The sequence below is a fragment of the Sorex araneus genome, chromosome 5 (genome assembly GCF_027595985.1).
Source record: "Sorex araneus isolate mSorAra2 chromosome 5, mSorAra2.pri, whole genome shotgun sequence".
NCBI lineage: Eukaryota > Metazoa > Chordata > Mammalia > Eulipotyphla > Soricidae > Sorex > Sorex araneus.
Window position 1 is genome coordinate 54,328,932 of NC_073306.1, and position 6,000 is coordinate 54,334,931.

Sequence of the window (6,000 nt, forward strand, 5' to 3'; positions counted from 1 at the left end):
GATAGATTGTGTGAGATACTTTCTAGCCCATGGAGCCATTAAATAAGTGTAAGTTTTAACTTTTCACTTAGTATTTCTTGGTGGTACAAATGATTGTTATTTGCTCCTCCATACTCTGGTATTACCCCTCTTGTATTCTTTTCCTTTGTTTTCTGGTGGTACTCAGGGGCTGTTGCTGGCCCTGTGCTGAGTGACTCAGATGGTGCTCAGGGGACCACGCAGTGCAGAGGATCTAATCAGGTTGGCTGCATGCAGGTGAATATAATTCCTGTACTATCTTTCTGGTTCTTTACTTTATTTAACAAAGTGAAAGAGTAATTGTGTTTGAAATAACAGATATTGGTGGCACACCAACAGATGTTGGTGGTATACCTAGACTGTTCTGGACACTTATTTTGGTAAACTCTTAGCATAGATTCAACAGTGATACAGTCTGGAGTGGAGAATCCAGACAGAGATGGCAGGATGGTGTCTTTGCTATCGTTGTGTTGCAAGGTCTTCAGATATAGGGCTGGAGAGATGGTACAGTGGGTAAGATACTTGTCTTGCATGCAGCCTGGATTTGACCCCAGTAACCGATATAGACCACTGAGCCATACAGGAGTGGTCCTTGAGCACAGATCTAGGAATAAGCCATGAACATCACTTTGGCGGGGGTGGGTGGGTGGGGCCTATTGGAGGCATGGTCCAAAAACAAACAAAAAACCCCAAAACAAATAAACAGAAAAAATCTTCAGATACAATCCATAAGATAAGCAACATAACCCCAGTGGGCCCAGCACCTCCCCTTTAAGTGTTTTGATCACTTCTTGCCACCACAAACTTCTTTATTCTCTTGTTACTATCCTTCTATCACAGAGTTCTAGAAAGGAGAATACAACATAAAGTGTAAATGAAGCGCTAAATTAGAATGTTCCACTTTACAGTCAGATAGTACAAGGTTTAGAGCACTTACCTTGGCTGTGGTAGACCCCAGTTCCATCCATGGCACTGCCAAGAACAACCCCTGAGCACAGGGCTGGGAATAGTCCCTGAGCACTTCAGGATGTGACCCAAACCTCTACCCGCAAATTTCCCCTAACACTTAGGAAGGGCTCTTTATGTCTGTTGGTTCTGGACCAGTTGTTGAAGCAAAGAAACAGGAGTGTTTTCAGATTGAGAAGATTAGGGTTGATGGAGATAAATAAGGGGAAAATATAGAATATTAGAAGGAAGCACTGGACACGGAGTCATACACACGTAGCACGACGGATCAAAGGAGTGAAAGTTAGAGAAGCAAAATGCTGGCTTTTTTTCCCCCAGGGAGCAAGGTATTGAGGACACATCATCAGTAGTTGGGGACTCTTCCTGGTCGTTCAAGGGTCACTCCTAGAAGAGTTAGTAATTCACATGTGGTGCCAAAGCAAGTACCTTGGCCCTGTACTACCTCTGTCCCAAAGTTGGAAAACTTTAAGGCCAACAGAAGTTGTGAGGTCAGAAGCTGGTAGTCAGTCTCAAGGTTAAATGGGAAAACACAGGGCCCAACCCAGAATTCCCAAGACCCAGGAACACTTTATGAAAGACTCATTTGTTGAACAGATTTCTCTCTTGGCTTCAGCAAATGAGACAATACCTGCTTTATTCACATCCAACATGTAATGTAAAGCTAAGCTGAGACTTTGTAAGTGACAGGGCATTAAAGAACGTTTGTGAAATATTCAATGGAATATACCCAGAAAGATCCACTTTGAACATAAAAGAAGCTCTACGAATCAAAGTCAGTGTTCACTGGACTCCTTCGCAATCTGACAGAAGAAAATGTTTGTTCTCAGTTCCAGCTAATGAGTTCTCACACTTCTGACTACTGGAAAATTCCATCTCAGTCCTTTTTTGGAGACTCTCCTCTCTCTAGGATGGTGCAAAAGTCCTTGGGAGTCTGTGCAGTCTACACTATTGGAAAGAAGCCTCTGCCCACACTGCCCTCCATAGGTCCTCTGTCTCTGCCAACTTGAAGGAGGAATTTCTGCTGCACTGGAGTCAAGCTTGCTCAGAGTCATTCCTGCATCTGGGTCCAGAACTCCCTCTACTCAGCTCATAGCCTTTCCCATCAGATTCCCTGTCAACTCTTCTTTTCTGGACCCATAAAATCTCTCAGTCATAAAAAAAATCTAAAAATTTTTTTAAAAAATAATAAATCTCTCAGTCTTATTCTTCCTGTTCTCTGGGGACTATAGCACTGTAGCACTATCGTCCTATTGGTCATCGATTTGCTCAAGTGGGCACCAGTAACATCTCCATTGTGAGACTTGTTACTGTTTTTCAGCATATCAAATACACCACGGATAACTTGCCAGGCTCTGCTGTGCAGGCGGGATACTCTCAGTAGTTTGCCAGGCTCTCCGAGAGGGACGAAGGACTCAAACCTGGGTCGGCCACATGAAAGGCAAATGCCCTCCTGCTGTGCTATCGCTCCAGTCTGTCAGACATTTTTCCAAATATCTCCTCTACCCTCTCTCTTCTGTAAGTGGCCTCTCCAACCCTGGATGCTATAACTACTCTGAAACTATCTCACTCTGGTTACCTGTGAGGATGGGTTGGAGGGGAGAGCTCTGAGTTCAGAGGGCCTGGAAGCCTCTGCTATGACTACCTTCTGAGGATGAAGGAGGGGAAACTCCAATGTGAGTCCAAAGTCAAAGTCAATATCTCAGAAAAGTAACCACAGACATACAAACATTATGCACCCTACACTCTTGAACAAGGACTGGTTTCCGGTGCATTAATTGTGCTGTATTTGATTTTACTTTTATTTTTTATTTATTTTTTATTTTTGGGGGGGTTTTTTGGGTCACACCCAGCGATGCACAGGGGTTATTTACTCCTGGCTTTTCACTCAGGAATTACCCCTGGTGGTGCTCAGGGAACCACATGGGATGCTGGGATTAGAACCCGGGTCGGCCGCGTGCAAGGCAAACGCCCTACCCGCTGTGCTATCGCTCCAGCCCCTTGATTTTACTTTTAATAAGAGATTTTGTGAACAAACCATGTCCCTGGGCAGAATGCTTCAAGGTCTCTACTGCCTGCCATGTGCCTTGACCTCAGCCCTAGCACCAGCTGAATTAAGTCTCCCTGTTTGCTGGCTCAGTGGTTTGGGGGAGGCTGATCTGGTTCTTGAAGACGAATGGGCAATGCTGACTCTGTGCGGTGAGGCCAGCCCCCACAGATGGTTAGCGAAGAAAGGGAAAGATGCCGAGCACTACACTTCACCCCCCTTCACACTTTCTTACGTTAGGAAAAATATTCTGTCTCTCCTCCCTCTCTGTTTTTTGGGTCACAGTTGTTTAATTAAGAACATGAAGTCACTTCGAAGGAACCGTCAAACAATCCTGGGGATTGTTCCTGTGGTGGAGAGTCAAGGTCACAAAGCAAAACTGGACTGGAAGATGCAATCAACTTTCTCAAGGCTCTGTGGAGAGGAGAGCAGCATAATTGCTGGGGACAGGACTCTGTGCTTATTTTTTTATGAAAGAAAAGAAACTCAAGGCTGATGAGAAATAAGAGGGAGAAGGCGGGTAGACTTCCTGTCTGTGAACAATACTAACAATACCAGGATTGCCACAGCTGGCCATGTACTTACTGTCCTGTACGGCTCAGAGGAAAACACGACATAATAGCCACAAGTCTAGAGGAGACAGGAACTGAAGAGAGAAGCTCCCCCCACCACAGAGCATGGGGTCAGAGGGCGGAAGGAGGTCAAAGAGAAGTTAGGTGTATCCATAGTGTTTAGGGTGTGTGTGTGTTCATGCAATATTTGAGTAACTAATAGGAAGGCTTAAAGGTTTTAAAAGGGGGGAAAAGTGAGTTTTGGGGTCAGGAGGATGTCTTAGGGGGCTGGATTATGTGCTTTGCATGCAGAATCCTCAATGTTTATTGCCTGGCACCACCAGGAGTGACTCCTAAGCAACGTGCTGGGAGCAGCCCCTGAGCACTGCTGAGTGGAGCTGAAGCACAGAACAGGAACAAAAGACATTTTCGATGTTAAAGCAGACTATGGGGGATGATTGGAGAAAAATAAATGATGGATTTGGGGGAGAAGAGGGGGAGGTGGGATAGGGTGGAGGGACTTTGGAACACTGGTGGAGGGCTTGGTGTAGCTATGCTACCATAAAATAATGACTTCAATGGTATTACAAACTAGAATGCCTCAATAAAAAATTTAACAAGAAAAATTTTTTTCATTTGTAAAATGAATTTTAAATATATACTTTTATGTCTGCATTTATCCATCTATATATTAAAAGCCACCGATTCACACTCACACCCAACCTCAAATTCCTGTCAAATCCTCTGCCTTAAACCCAACTATTCTCCCTTTCCATACTTGAATCTTCTCCAGCAGTGAGAAGTTAAATCCTTCTTTTAAATTTTGATATATAAGGGCCAGAGAGGTAGTATAGTGAGTAAAGTGCTTGCCTTGCACACAGCCAATCCAGATTCAATCCCTGGAACCCCAAATGAACTCTCAAGCCCCGCCAGGAGTGATCTCTGAGTACACAGCTAGGAGTAAGCCCCAGGTACAGAGAGGTGTGACCCAAAAACAAACCAATAAAAATTAACATACAATCCACATGCCATCCAATGTACCAGTTTAAAACAGTCACTGGATTTTCAAAACAGAATATTCATGAATTAGATAGAACCATCACCACTATCTAATTTCAGAATATTTTTGTCACCGCCAAAAAAAAACCTCCAAACCCACTAGCTGTCATTCCCCAAATCCCTCCTCCATTTATCCTATCAATCACTAATCTGTTTTCTGACTACACATTTGCTTCTTTGGGACATTATAAATGGGATCAAACAAGGCATGATCTTTCCTCTCTGCTTTTTAAATTTAGCAGAGTTTTTTGTGGGGGGTGTGGAGGATCACAACCAGAAGTATTTGGTGGCTACTCCCAGTTCTGTTCTGGGGGTTGATGATGGGAACCAGACCTGGGGGTGCTGGGGATAAAACTGGAGCCAGCCACCTGAACTCCATATACCCAGCCCTAATTTAACATAATATTTTTGAAGGTTATCCATATGCACTATGGAAGAAAATGTTTTCTTGTTTCTTTGTTTTGTGATGCTGGGGATTGAACACAGGGCCTCACACATGCAGTCTGAGCATGTTTGCTGAGCTCCATCCTTGGTCCTGGAGACAAATTCTAGTCTGCTATTGGTGGATAGCATCTTCAACAAATGCCTGATTGGATTGATTTTTGGTGTTGTTCAACTGATCCATTTCCTTGTTGCACTCAAATTACTCACTGTTGAAGGCAGGTTTTTAAGTCTTCAACTATTATTGTTGAATTTCTTCTCTCAATTCTAACAATTTTCCTGTTTGCATAACAAATAATATATTGTTAGCTGCATATATGTTAACTGTCATCTTGATGATCTGACTTTTTTTTTTCTTTTTGGATCATACCCGGCGATGCACAGGGGTTACTCCTGGCTCTGCACTCAGGAATTACCCCTGGAGGTGCTCAGAGGACCATATGGGATGCTGGGAATCGAACCCAGGTCGGCCGCGTGCAAGGCAAACACCCTACCTGCTGTGCTATTGCTCCAGCCCCTGAACTGACATTTTTATCAGAATAAAATACCATTGGATTTTAGTAATAATTTTTTTCTTAAAATCTCTTTGGTACTCAGAAACAAATCTCAGAAGAGGTTAGCAAACTACAGCAATGCCTCCAGACCCCGTGCCAGGCTGAGTCTCATATCCGGGGCACCCTGGAGACAGGCAGGTGAGTCCTCTACCACCCAAAGAGCCCCAGAACCTGGAAAGTTCCAGAAGCCATCGCCTCCATGCTCATGGCTGATCTCCATAAGCTTGGACGAGCCTCACTCATGAATAAATCTGCTAAAAAAACTCAGGTATGCAGGTTTTGTGACCAAAATCTCTAGGCTTTCACTGAGTCAGAGTTGAGAATGGGTGACTGTCACTCACTCCCCTTGTTCTTTGAGGACCCTGGC